The sequence below is a fragment of the Psammomys obesus genome, unplaced genomic scaffold, assembly GCF_907164565.1.
Source record: "Psammomys obesus unplaced genomic scaffold, mPsaObe1.curated_primary_1811, whole genome shotgun sequence".
Taxonomy (NCBI): domain Eukaryota; kingdom Metazoa; phylum Chordata; class Mammalia; order Rodentia; family Muridae; genus Psammomys; species Psammomys obesus.
In genome coordinates, this window is record NW_026596069.1 from 11,996,789 (window position 1) to 12,011,389 (window position 14,601).

Below are 14,601 nucleotides of genomic sequence, written 5' to 3' on the forward strand. Positions count from 1 at the left end.
TAGTTCTTTGTGGGGCTAAAAATAGCCCAAGGGAAATTGTAATTATGCTCCCAGACCTGTGACAACCCCAAGTCTACACAGTTAAAGTTTTGATCAGCCTTTGCAGCTTCTTTTCAGAAATTCTCATTCACAAGGCTCAGCCCGCAGCTTCAGCTATCGTAACTGCGGAGCTGCTTATACCAGCACGACGGCCACAGGCCTTCATGGAGAAAACAAAAAGAATGTTTTAAAACGTCCAGAATCCTGAAATTCAAGTGTAATTTACAACGTGTTTCACAAGCATCTACTCCTTTCGTAGCACTTTTGTGACATTTAGACTTTAAGCAACCCATAGCAATTTTATTAGATTTTGTTTATTTATCTGGGATGGCGCATCTGGAGTTAGAGGACAAGGTGCAGAAGTCAGTTCTCTCCCTCTTCAGGTTGGTGGGCTTGGTGCCTTTCCTCACTGAGCCCTCAAAGTGGTCCCAGCTGAACCAATCTTACTTTGAGAGATTGGGGGCAAGGCATTAAATTTGGGTCATCAATGGAACTTTGCATTAAATAAGTGATCTCTTTGAGATGCAGTTGCCAGAGAGAAATCAAAGGGCCAGGGGCCTGTTCTCACTGTCTTGGTTGTGCTCTTTTGTTCAGAGATTATGTTCTTTCTCTGCTCAGCGGGGTCCTGGATTTCGGAGGAGTCCTGAGGCTTTGCTTCTGGATGGAGAATGGGGTTGGGAGGCGGAGGGGTTGGGGGAGGATTCTGAAGGTTCTGTTTCTCCCAGGAGCAGCTAGAGTGTTACAGTTACAGCACAGTGTTACAGTGTGGCTCTTTTAGCATGAGATCATGGGTGGCAATGAAAGCTCAGGCGTTCCAAAGTCTATGGCGGTATGAAGGTGTTACAGTTCTTGGTTAAGTTGCTGTGCCAAGCATGGCAGAGGTGTGGGCCAAAGCCCATGACTGGCTGGCTTGCAGGCAAGACACAGGCCTGATGAGGCCCAGGGCCAGCAGCCTGGAAGGCAGGTCTCGTGGGAGTTGGCCCAGCAAAGGACAAATGATGAATCTCAGATGGTCTTGAAGTGAGAAAGCCCATAACTTTATTCATGTGAAATCAAGGGTAATATAAACCCTGGGCTGAGGGAGGGATTTTGAGGGTGAATGTGTTTGGTTCACTGCGGTCAGGGTGTAAGGGACACTTAACATCCTATCACAGGAAGGAAAATTCAGTACTAAATTACCCTAAGGGTGAGGGGAAACTCTCCAAGTACAGTTGAAGGTCACTGATGAAGACTAAGATCTCCTTAGCAGGGTGGGGCGTTTCTAGGAATTCCTAGATGCTTGCTAGAGCAGTTTCCTTATCAGGAAAGGGTCTGGTCTGTAATCTGCCCTGAGGACTACGTGACATCCAGATGGGGGAGACTTTTAGAACCCCCACTGAGAAAAGGGAGTCTATCAGCATAGACTGAGCACAAAGAAATGGCTATCCAGAGACCACGGACTTCAACCTTATCCACCAGAGCATGCACAGTCCATACCCCTAGGCGAAGTGACAGTTCAACCTGACATTTCTTCTGAATAAAGATTTCAGCACTTCAGAGTACTTTGGCAGGAAATCAATGGCGTGATCAAATTGGGAAATTTGGGGAGAATTTAAGGCTATGAAAGTTTAGAAAGGAGAGGTGCACCCCTCCCCCCAGTGTTTATGGAAACCAGGAAGGAGAAGCCACCTGGAAGGAACCAAGCTCTCCACATCTTTGGCTGAGCATGTAGCTTACTTACTAAAAGGAACGTTGTCCAGGGGGAGCTGAGAAAATAAATACCGGGACCTGTTCACCTGTGTGGTGACCAGAGGCCTGGAGAGGTTTTGATTTATCTAATCAATGTTGTGTGTGTATGTGGTTTGTGTGTGTGCATGTGTGCGTGTGTGCATGCATGTAAGGGTGCGGTGTGTGAATGTGTGTGTGCTGTATGTGTGTGAAGTGTGAATGTGTGTGTCAGTGTGTGTGTGTAGGGAGGGAAAAGACCTAGGGCAGATCCGGAAGATCATTTGTCCAGGGATGAGTACTTTCTCATTTTAAGTAAGCACACCAGAAAAGTAAGTCTATGAGCTCTCAAAAACCAGGAAGACTGCTAAAGCGAAGAGCTAAACAATGTACAATAGCATTTTTAAGGCCAGAAGGTTATTTTATCTCTAAAATCTATTAATGGGAGCAAAATATAGTCATATAAAAGCCACATCACCATGAGCCAATTCTCATGTAACCTGAGGGAATGTGATCTGAGTACCTCTTACACTCAGGATCATGGGTCTAATGAGTTTGAGATTTGTGACACAGACTCAGCTGGCCTCTTCGGATTTTGTAAAATGGGAATAATTGCAGATCCAGGCTGAGTTAGGTGCTGGGCTATGCACAGAGGCAAAGAGACACTCAGGATACATTCCCAGACAAACAAGGATTTAAAAATGTAGAGGTAGAAAATAGGAAGATAATGTTCTGAATCAGTGGGTTTTGGTGGCAAAAAGCATGTGCGTGTCCTCTCTCTCTCTCTCTCTCTCTCTCTCTCTCTCTCAAAAGCTCTCTTTATGTAGCCCTGGCTGTCCTTAGACTCATAGAGACCCACCTGCCTCTGCCTCCCAAGAGCTGGAATTAAAAGCATGCACCACCATGCCAAGCAAGAGTATATGTATTTGAAAATAGATGGCTATTCATGCAAGATTAATTCTGCTTAGGCAGTCGTGTAGGTCGTGTGTGTGTGTGTGTGTGTGTGTGTGTGTGTGTGTGTGTGTGTGTGCAATGGACCCTGGTAGGTTTTCAGTCCAAGGAAACAATGTGAGGCCTGGGGCATACAACAGCAGGTGGGGTAGGCAGCGATGAATAGTGGGACTCAAACATATGACAGAGCAAGCATGAGAGTGACGACATAGAAAAAAATGTTCTCTCTACCTCATGAGAGAATGTAGAAAATGTTTCAGATATTGGGAGAGTGGAGGGAGTTAAATGTGAAATGTTCCATTCAGGCTTATGTATTTGAACACTAGGTCCACAGTTGTTTTTGAAGGTTGTTGAACTTTAAGGGGGCAGGAGCTAGCCAGAGGAAGTGGGTCAGCGGTGGGTAGGCCTGGAGGCTTATAGCCTGGCCCCCCTTCCTGTTCTCTCAGGCTTGCTGATCTGTGGAGATGTGAGCAAGCAGCCTTGAGCTATTGCAATAGTACCAACGGCTTCTGTCAAGGGCCTTCCTTACCAGGATGGACAGCACTCTCCTCTGCCTCCCTTAAGCTTCATACACCCGAAGAGAAACAGTAGCTGATACAGTCACATGCTCTTCAGGTGTTTTATTTTGATGATGGAAAAGTGAAGTTATGTCCAGCAGAGGCACAGATTTGATGTGCAACATAGGCGACAGGTTAGGCAGTGGTGGTGCACACCTTCAGTCTCCGCATCAGAGGCAGAGGCAGACGGATCTCTGAGTTTGAGGCCAGTCTGGTTTATAAGTGAGTTCCAGGACAGCCAGGGTGACATAGAAAGAACTTGTCTCAATAAAACAAAACAAAACAAAACAAAACTAACAAACGGATATGTATGACAACACTGTGCGTCGAAATCCATCTTCCTAGTATTTGCTTTCTAGTGAAACAATTTTGAAATGATCAAGCTTGCGAAATTAGAATTCTCATTCACAAGCTATGATGATTAGCTATAAAAAAAAAATAACAAAAAAATGACCTCCCATCAGGTAATCTAAGTATAAGGTGAACAGTTTACAACCTACTTAGAAAAACAGACAGCACCAGCAATAGAAGCACAAAGGCTTTGCAGTCTGTCTGTCAGGGTGTTGGGATTCAGAGAAAGATCTGTGTAATGTTGGCAAGTTCTTGGGGAAGTTGAGAAGGCACCAGCTGGGTCTGGAAGGAGGCAGAGAATCTGAAGCATGCACAAGAGGGACTGTGGTCTCTGGAGGGCAAAGGATATTTGTGCAGAGAAAGTGGTGAGACCAGCCATGGTGGGGATATGTAGAAAGAAAGAAAGAAAGAAAGAAAGAAAGAAAGAAAGAAAGAAAGAAAGAAAGAAAGAAAGAAAGAAAGATAAATAAATCCTAAGGCAATTTCAATAGAACTCATGCCATTGGTTTCTGAAATATTTAGGTCAACTGAGACAGGAGCTCTTTGTGAATCACCCCACAAGTTACAGCTAGAACATCATTCTAATGCCAGCTTCACTCTCCCCATGAGCTGGTGGGGACGATTAAAATGAATGACACTGTCTAATGTTTGTTAGGACATTTAAATTAGCGATGGCAATCTGAATCGTTATTTGCTGGATTACTCGTATTAACTGTCCTGAAACAGTCACATTAACCTCACTGGTGAACACAGCCAAACATACGCAGAAGAAATAATATGCACAGCTTTCCAGAAAGCTGAAGTGGAAGGACTAAGTTGTTAATTCAATGTGACATTCGTGTTATACTAATCCAAACCCACCAATGTCATGACAAGAAGACGTTACAGATCAATATTTCTCATAGATGTAGATACAAAAAGAATCTAATAAACTTGTGGCAAATCAAACCCAATATTGAAAGGGTAAGGAAAATCTTAACACAGGAATTAATTCAAGGTCAATTTAACATTAGGGGGAAAAATCGAATTAGCCATTTAAAAAAATCATGTGAGCTGGGTATGGTGGCATGTGACTTTGATCCATAGTCACTCTGTGTGTGGGTATGTGCATGTGGACACAGGTGCCTGCAGAGGCCAGATGAGGGCCAGAGCAGCTGGAGTTACAGACAGTTGTAGCCAGCTGCCATGGAAATGAACCGAGGTCCTCTGAAAGAGCAGTATGTGCCCTTAGCCACCGAGCCACCTCTCCAGCCACTAACTTGGCACAGTGATGAGCTAAAAAGGACAAGCTATGTTTTTACCAGATGCAAAAAAGCAAAATTATGATGGAATCCAACCTTCACTCCTGAATGAAGCCCCTTAGTAAGCTCACACTAGACCAGATGCCTGAAGGGGTGCTGGGGCCTCCCCAGAGATGTGGTCCAGTATGTGCTAGGTGGTACTGGGACTTAGCCACAGAGCCTGCTGGGTGGGATTCCAGCTTGGCATGTACCTCTTTCCTCTGGTAGTGCAAAAGAGATTAAATGTGGAGAGTTGAATGGGTTACAGGGAGAGGGGGTCAAGGTCACCAAGTGAGATGTTAGCAAGTCCCCTTCTCTGCTGGTTAATAGTGTCACCCTGACAGGGCCTAGAATCACCGTGGAGACACACCTCTGCACATGTTTATGAGGGGATTTCAGATTAGGCTGACTCGCTGCACTGAATAAGGAGGAAAAAGTGAGCAGAGCACTACCTGAGTGCAGGTACAATGTGACCAGCGGCCTCACGCACCTGAGGCCATGCCATCCTAGCCGTGGTGAACAGTTCTGCACCTTCGAGCTGGAAGGCCAAGTAAACCCTTCCCTCCCTAAGTTGCTTTTGTCGGAGGTTTGGTCACAGCGACAGGAGAAGAGGTTTACACAGTGCTTCTGTTGACCGGTTATGCTCTTCTCGTCTCCAGAGACTCCTGGTGCAGAAGACAGTGACCTGACAACCACAAGAACACCTCAGGAGCTGGAGCCTTAACACCTGACCTCCCCTAGAAAGACCTTCATTTAAAGAGGCTCTGAGTTTAAGGCAGTGGCCACAGTAGCTCTCCAGGATGGGACAGGGCCACCAGGGTTCTACCCATGTCATATTGTTTGCTCACAGCCCCCTGTTCTCAATTGCATTGACTGATTGCTTGCCCTATAGCAGGAGGTAGAGGAGACTTGTGAATGGCCTTCATGAGAGAATGAGGCCTACTTTCTGGAGAAAGCACCATGCAGGGCATAGGGGAGGACTGGGAAGAGACACACACGTGGCTCTTTAACAGTCTGTCCACAGCTGGCCCCCACGAGAAAGACCCAGCCATACAAAAGCCAGATGGGCTGGACAGCCACAGGAGGCTTGTGGATTGGAGGGGGCTGGGAGCTAAGGGAGATGGGCACAGGCTGTGTTTGTGGAGTGTTAGTGTGTAGCTATGCTTCTGGAGATAGCTGGGAAGAGAAATTTCCCTCTGCTGTTGGAATGAGCACCTGACCAGGTGTTTGCTTGAGGAAAAGAGGGAGGAAACGCAAGTGTTGATGGAGAATCGTAGAGCATCAGGTTCGTGATCTGCGAACAAACCTGCCCCGTTAAGATGGCTGCTTCAGATGATGGGAAATCAGAGCAGCTTGCTCTGGCTATCCTGGCTTTGGCAAATAGCTCCTTCATACACATGACAGCTGTGTCACTTGGGGGTGACCTGGGTCTAAGGAATGGATCCTGGGAGCTTTAACTATAGGAAACAATGAGGGATAAAAATAAGTACAATGAATAATACGGTTTTAACTCAATTGTGATTTGTTTAGAAAACTGAGAAAGAGTGAACGACCAGCAATCACTCTGGCTTTTGTTAGTAATAGGATCCAAGGTCTAACAGTCCAGTCCCTGAACCCTTTCCTTCTACAGAGGCTGGGGATGCCAGATTCATATTCACCGCATCTCCCAATGACAAGGCCTCACCTGCCCAATGTGCTGGATATCTGATCTGTATCTCTCCACCTTATTCCTTTGAGACAGGGGCTCTCACTACAGTTAGGCTGGCTGCCCATAAGCCCCAGTGATCTCCTGTCCACCTCCTACAGCACTGAGGTTAGGGTTTTCCCATGGGTACTAGGGATTAGAGCTCAGGTCTGCATGCTTGGGCAACCCCAGGAGTAGTTCAGCCTGGCTTTGAACTTGTGATCCTCCTGCCTCTGCCTCTTCAGCATTTCCTATCTGTCTAATGGGTTTCTATAGCTGTGACAAAAGCAACTCCCCTCTTCCTGCTGCCTGCAGATCAGGGTGGAGAACTCGGTTACCTGTTCCGCTGTGCTCCCTCCCCATCTTGACAACAATGGACTAAACCTCTGAAACTGGAAGCCAGCCACAGTTAAAGGTCTCTTCACAGCAGTGTGACACTATAATAACACCTCTGTCATCTGAACGCTGCCCATGCTGCAAGCTCTCCTGTACTGCCTGGAGCAAAATAACACCTTTGTGATACAGAGAATTTCTCTCTGTTTCCTCTTACTCTGCCTGCCTTTCATAAGCAGTTCAGTTGCCGTGTCCCAGTCCCATGCCGGTCCCCGTGCTGTCGGTGGGACCTGGATGGTACCTGTGCAACAATGTTGACCAGTATCCACTTAGAGTTGGTCCCGGGAACAATTCAACCAGATGCCAGAAAGTACACGGCACAGAAAGCTTCATGAAAAGCACAAAATGAACCAATACTTCCAGCTGAGAGTGATTTTAGACACAAGGGGCTTTATGGTTCAGAATGACTGTATGCTTTACAATAGAGCATTATGGGCAATCCCCTTTCAAGGAGGTAATTATTTTTACCAAACCATACAGAGATGGACATATATATTTCTGTATATGCAATATATAAAGAGAATATAACTTTCATACATACATTTGATAAACATACAGAGCTGTACCATATCTAGAACATCAAAATCCCACTCCAACATAAATACATACATACACACACACACACACACACAACTATAAATATGCACATATTTATATATATGCATACCTATATGCATACAAACACATGTACCCATGGTATTAAAACAAAACAGGAAAAGTTGGAACTCAAACCATCTTCTTTTGAGGTTTGCTGGTTAAATGGTTGTATTCATGGGTTAATTTTTTTTAGATCTGTCTCTGTCTCGTGTCTGTCTGTTTCACTCTGTGTGTGGGGGGGGGTTGGTGCTGGGATTCAACCTTGTGCATGCTAGGCTAGTGCTCCGCTACTAAACATTACCAGCCCTACTAAAGCACTTTGAGTCAAAAGATCTAAATCCCCAGGAAAGACCCTAGTGTCCTGTGGAAATTCTCATGGTGAGCTGGATGCTGTAGCCATCCTCTCGGGTTTAGAGTGTCGCTCATTCACGGAGTCTGTGTCTGTGGTAGACAATTTTAGGTGTCTCATTTGCCCTGTCCTGGTGAGTTTTATTTCTCGGTCATGGCACTCCAGTTGAACCTTCTCTGGAACTTGGCAGGGCAGCTGCGTCTGACTCAGCTTCTGAAGATGGCAGGCCCTGGAGCAGCAGTCCTCAACCTATGGATGGTGGTTGACCCTTTCACAGGGGTCACCGAAGACCATCAGAAAGCACAGATATTTACATCACAATTCACAACATTAGCAAAATTACAGTTATGGAGTAGCAACAAAAATAGTTCTATGGTTGGGAGGCAGCACAAGATGAGGAACTGTACTGAAGGGTTGCGGCATGAGGAAGGTTGAGGACCGTGGCCTTCGAGCAGCGGTAGTGGCACAATGTGTACATCTCATTACGACACTTAGATGTTGAAAATGATGATGTCCCTTCCTCATCTTCCTTCTGCCACCAAGGACAAAGTGGCCAGAGAACCAACCTTTTAGTTCTTAAACTGGATTACAGAGTGTATTTCTTTTGTAAAAACTCACCTGCTTATCTACATACAATTTGGAGGTGTTCTGTGAGCCATGCTTTAAGAGAAACCTTCCCAGGGGGCTCCGTCAGCAAGGCTCTTGCTTCACAAACCTGAAGACCCATGTAAAACAAAACAGGTAAGAGTGCTGGAGAGTGGGTGAGAACTCTGGCTGCTCTTCCAGAGGACCCAGGTTCGATTCCCAGGACCCACATGGCAGCTCACAACCATCTGTAATTCCAGTCCCAGGAGAGCTGATGCCTTCTCTGGCCTCTGTAGACACAGATATACATGCAGACAAACTCTTATAAAAATAAAAATTAAGCACTCGGGGAGGCAGAGGCAGGTGGATCTCTGTGAATTCGGGTCCAGCCTAGTCTATAAAGTATGTCCAGGGCAGCCAGGACTACACAGAGAAACCCTGTTTCAAAAAAAAAAAAAAAAAAATCCATAAGTAAGTAAGTAAATTAAAAAAACCAAACAGGTAAGGCAGTATGCATTTGTAACCCCAGTGCCATGGGAAGCAGAACAGGTGGATCCCAGGAGTGTGCTGGCCTGCCAATCTCACTGAATCGGTGAGTTCCATGTTCAGTTAGAGTCTAAAAGTAAGGTGGGAAGTCTTACGATGGCATCAACTCCCCCTCCCCAACACACATAAAATGTTAAAAATAGCAAGGTGGAGAATGGTTGAGGAAAACATTGGCACAGGCATGCATGTTCTCTTCCTCCCTCCCTGTCAAAAAAAAAAAAAAAAACCAGTTTTTCCTTATGGAGATAAAGAAACTGAAGCCCTTGTTCCTCTCCATTCCAACCCTAGGCAAAACTTACCAAAACAGAGGTCTTCATCAGACAAGCTAAATTTTCCCCAAAGGCATTTGGCCAGGTGCCTTTGGTCTCATGAACCCTGTCCTTCGTAGGGCCTTACTCATGGATACCTGTGACCATTTTAGACACAGTTCTAGTGCCCACTGTGGCTTGTGGCTTCAGCCCACAGTATTTCAAAGGCATAAATTCTGTTGATATGTGTGTGCTGAATGAGATGTCTAAAGCCAGTCTTCAAAGGCGGAAATGGAAAACCAGAAGGCTAGCACCCAAACTGCATCTGCATGCAAGGCTGTGTAGCACGAGGGGAGAAAAGGCCCTGTGCACGTGCTCATCATGTTCGCACAGAATCCAAGGCCTTGCGGCTCACACCGAACATCTGCACTCTTCCTCAGGTTCAGAGGCGTAGCGTGAACGGCCAGGGGAAACAAACATAAACTTCCAAGAGTCCCACGGCAAGGCTGGGGGTTGTTGAATGTGGAGTGAGGGAAGGAGTCAGAAATATTAGCCACAGGAGTCCAGGAACTGGGATCAAGTCAAGGCAATAGTGGATCCAGGTGCCGGATGGAGCTCAGCCTGCAGAAACCCTGTAGACAGAGTTCTGTAGCTGTTCAGAGACCAAGTGCTCCTGGTGAGATTTACAAAACAAAGATGAAGAGTCAGTATGTGGGTCATCCTACGTAGGCTGACTCTTTGTAGGATGAAGGATTAAAAACAAAGCAAGCAAGCAAACATCAGCCTGTTGAGTTTCTGGCTCTTCCAAACTGCAGCAGGCTCCCTCGGGCAAGGCCGAGAACAGTACTATCTTTGTTCCACCAAATCTGGGTTCTGTCTGGGGCTGTGCCCAGAAAGAGGACTGCTGCCAACCTGTTTCATATTGTTCCTTTGACCAGAAAGAATCTCTGTCCTTAGTCACGCCCTACCTTGCCCTGCTCCTAGTGACACTAGGCTGGAGCATTGTGGGAGCTGGACTACTTGGCTCGGCTACTAAAGAGCGGGAGCAGGAACGTCTACTGAAGGTTGAATAAGAGACATCCTGGAAGAGGCCTTGCTCTCTCAGCCTTTGGGAGTTTTTTCCCCCTGAGTTTACTTAACAAGTCTTTAGCTCTGTTAATTCCATAAGCAATTGTTCCCGTAAGTAAAAGCTCCTAAGACCTTCTCTGGTACTGTCTCAGTGTGTTTATACCATGACAGAAACCAAGTGTTAGGCATAAACAAACGAAAATGAACAGCACAGCAGCAGTAAGGAAAATGATACAGGGGAAGTGAAGCAGGCTGATAATTTAAGAAGGCGAGCACGTCACAGTTAAGGATTATCAAGTTTGAGGTTTGGGAAGAGCAAAAATGAGAGAGCCTCAGGGAGGGGAGAATTACAGTAATCATCAGTTTCTTCCTCTATGGTATGCATAAAAAGTTATGTGTAAAAATAACAGCTTATGCTAAGTGATGGGTGGAGCCTCTGAGACCAGTGCCCAGAGGCAGAGTCAAAGGGAAGGGTACTCAGGGCCGGGGAAATGCCACTTTGCCAGCAGGACCCCACCTCTCACAGTGAAAGATAAGAAGCCCACTATTTGGGAAGCCCTTAGTCAGCACTTTTGAGGCTATATTTGTAATGCTAAATTGGTATTTACATAACATTTAAGAAGTCATCCCAGTAAGTAAAATGGTCTATAAAATTTATTTTTTCTTTATTCAGACTTTGTAAAGCAACAGCCTTTAGGGATCAAATTTTTCATGAGGATGTAAAAGTAACTTTTATTCACCTGATGTAACTGTCTCTGACACTTACTGCCTCCGTCTGATAGCCTAGGTCTAGTCCTGGAAGCTTCTAGCCTTCGTACAATCTAATGTTGGCCTAGGATGTTTTCAGCCTCTGACACTTAACTGCTGAATAAGCTCACCCTTTCTAGCTCTTTCTGAACTCTGGCTGGCTGATTCAACTCAGCTGTCCTGGCTCAAATTAACTCTAGCAATCTCATCTAATCTTCTGGCTCATTCTCTGATTTGTTCTGTCTTCACCTGTGTCTAGCTTCTTCTCTTTTCAACCCGTCTCTGTAAAACTCTCCTGGTAAAACTGCCTCTGAATTCTACAAACTGAACTGCCATGAACTCAGTTCCACTGCACTGCCTCTCAACTCACTGATTCAACTGAGCTGACTGAACAGCACTGACTAGAACTCAGAGATCTTTATGCCTCTATCTGCTGAGTGCTAGGATTAAAGGCGTGCACCACTACGCCTGGACCCAAGCTTTTCTTTACCCGAAACTTGCTCTATACCTGGCTGTCCTTGAGCTCAGATCTGCTTGCCTCTGTCTCCTGGGAATGTCTGTATTCCAGATGGAGCACAGTGACCTTTGGATGTGACCTCTTGCCAGCTGTGTATTTGGAGAATATCTGACCTTTCACATTGCAGGGGCTATAAAGGGTATCCTGGAATGAGCTGGGCCCAAGCATGCTGTCAGGAGGCTATCCCTCACAATACCTTAAAGAGTGGCTTCTTCACTTAGTACATGGTGTGTTTCCTCCTCTCTGCACTTTTTGTGAAAATTGGGCCTAAGGGATGGAGATCACGTCAACTTCCCAGCACTGCAAATAACACTCCCTCTTGGACCCACCCTTTTCTTTTCCAGCACAAACAAAACTGGAGTTCTCTACCCCTCACTCAAGTTTGTCTCTGGCTGCCTTTGGACTGAAACCTATTCCACAGGTGGCAACCTGGCCTGGGGAGGACAGCCTCTTTTGACTGCCTGTCTACACTGAGCAAGGAGGTAGAAATGAGGAAGAAGGGCTGCCCAGGTTGTTGGCTTGCACTTCAAGAACCTTCTGTAGGTACTGAGGACCTCAGTGTCCTCAAATAGGCTTGTACCCTTTTCAGGGCCACTCAGGATCTTGTTGGCTGGTCAACAGAAGGCTGTGGTTGGATGCATGGTTTGGAGTTCCACACATGTTCACATATCATGATGGACCAAGGAGCAAGGGATCATGGTCGCTAAGACAGCTTTCTCAGCATCTTAAGCAGTTTCAAGGTCTCTTCCCATCACCAAAGAGCCCTTTATCAGCCATGTTTTACATAAGGTATGATTTGCATACTTCATGCACATTATCAAGAGCAAATGCAAGCTTGTCTTCTATCCAGCAACAGCCTGATCCTAAATATCTACCGTATTTCCTGAGCTTTTTTGAGACAATAAAACAGGCACGCCATGTCTCAGAAATATGAACTAGCTAAACAAGTATGTTATTTACTTGTAGTCTTTAAGGCTTAACTGGGATCAAGGCTTTGCTTGACTGCTACACTCAGTCTAGTGTATCTAGCATCCTAGGAGGGTTTCAGCAGCCTGCGGTGAAACAACTGTGGTGCTGGTGAGGGACCCAGGAGCTTTAGGGACCACCAAGCAGGTTGCTGAGGCAGCTCAAGAAAGGGCACGCCTTGCAGCAGAGGTGAGATGATGCTTTCCAAGTTTCCAGGGATGTTTGGAAAGTCATCTAGCTGAATATGGGCTAGAGGTGTTCGGTGCTCCATTCCAATGCCCACAGGTAGCATGCGAGCTATGCATGCAGTGTAGTGTAAGAGGTCTCTCCAAGTGCTGGCCGTGTGCAGTGACCAGTGCATCTGTGATGGCGGTGGAGGAGGTTTCCGGCAGCTTTTGTACTTTTGTGGATGTCCTCCAGCATCCTCGGGCTCTCTATTGCCACTGTTGGTAGATGCCCTGCTGCCCAATCCTTGATGACTCAGACAGCTGCACACACACGGTTTATATCCAGCTGGGAAGACAGAATCTCTTCTTCCCTACTAGACTGGGGACACCACAAGGACAGGAGCAGACAGTCTTCTTGTTCCTTCTAATCTCCACCCTCCAGAATTAGTGTATAAAAGGCAATCAATAGGTACTGGGTAACTAAGACTTGTGGTGACCTGGAACTGGATCAGAAGGATGGGAAAAGCTAAAATAGAGCCAATGTCAACCAGAAATGGTGCCTGGAGGTTACCAGGACTATAGGAGGGTGAAAGTAGGAGAGAAATAACTTTTGTACAGGAGGAACAAATATGTGTCTAGGCCCTGAGGGAAAAGGGACCACAGCTGGCTGTTGGGACTGAGAAAAATGGGAACTGGTGGGGAGTGCAGACACCTGAGGAGGAGGTCAGTCTGTGGTGATGGCAGGTTTTGGAAGGCCTTCAAAACAATCTTAGGGACCGTGAGCGTCATTCTAGGGACTTCAAGAAGATAGCAAAGGGTGACAGAAAACATGATTTGAAAATGTAGACTTTGTTGTCTGGAATTGAAAGTAACAGCTCACACAGGCACCAAAATTGGAAGGAGACAGCTCCTAACGGAGATGGTAACTCAAACCCTAGAGGTTATTGGAATGGCTGTGAAATGTATAAACTTGGAAGAGCAGAGGGCCTCAGACACTAAGGAATTCTCAGTGGAGAGGAATGGAACAAGAAAATTCTGGTTCAATCATGGCTACTCATGATGACTCCTGGGAAACACTAAAAATGTTCATCTCTAGGGGGATTTGACTATATGACATAATTTTGAGAACCCTAGAGTAGCATCACAAAGCATTTGGTAAAACAAGACAACTGTCAAAGAGACAACCAGAGTTTGGGAGGAAATAAGAGAATGGTGAAAACCAGGGGGAGAATTTCAGAAAAAAAAAAAAATCAATGAGATTGAGATTGGATTTGGTAGCTGAAGGCTAGCTGGTGCTACAGCCACTTGTCTGACTCCTTCATATTTGAACTCAGTAAACATTACAAGAAGCAGACCAATATCCACAAAATTCAGTGGGTGGGGCAAAGAGAATAAAGGTATATCAGCTACTTATTAGAAGTAGAAGTCAAAAGGAGGCAAAATGTATAGTCAGCAGGTCAGGAGCTAGGCTTTCTTAGGAGAGGAAACAAAAGTATGAGTTCAGAGACCAGAATCCTCCAGGAACTAGAATTTATCTCTGGCAAAGAAAGAACTTGTTATTGTAAACTGAACAAAAGAAAAAGGGTAAGCCTAAGTTATTAAGAACTTAATGTGTCAAACTAAAAAGTTTCATGGTTTTTATCTAGAGGATAAATGGGTTCTGTACATGAGAAAGTTAAGTGCTACTGTCAGACTTAAAAGCCCATTCTAGCAGCCAATGGGAGACAGGACCTTGAAGCCAAGGATGGATTATGAAATGATGGCAACTCAGACTTCCATTTAGAGACTATCACAGGAATCACATGGAAGACTGAATCACTGGGGCAGGAACACTGAAGATGAAAATTAAGCT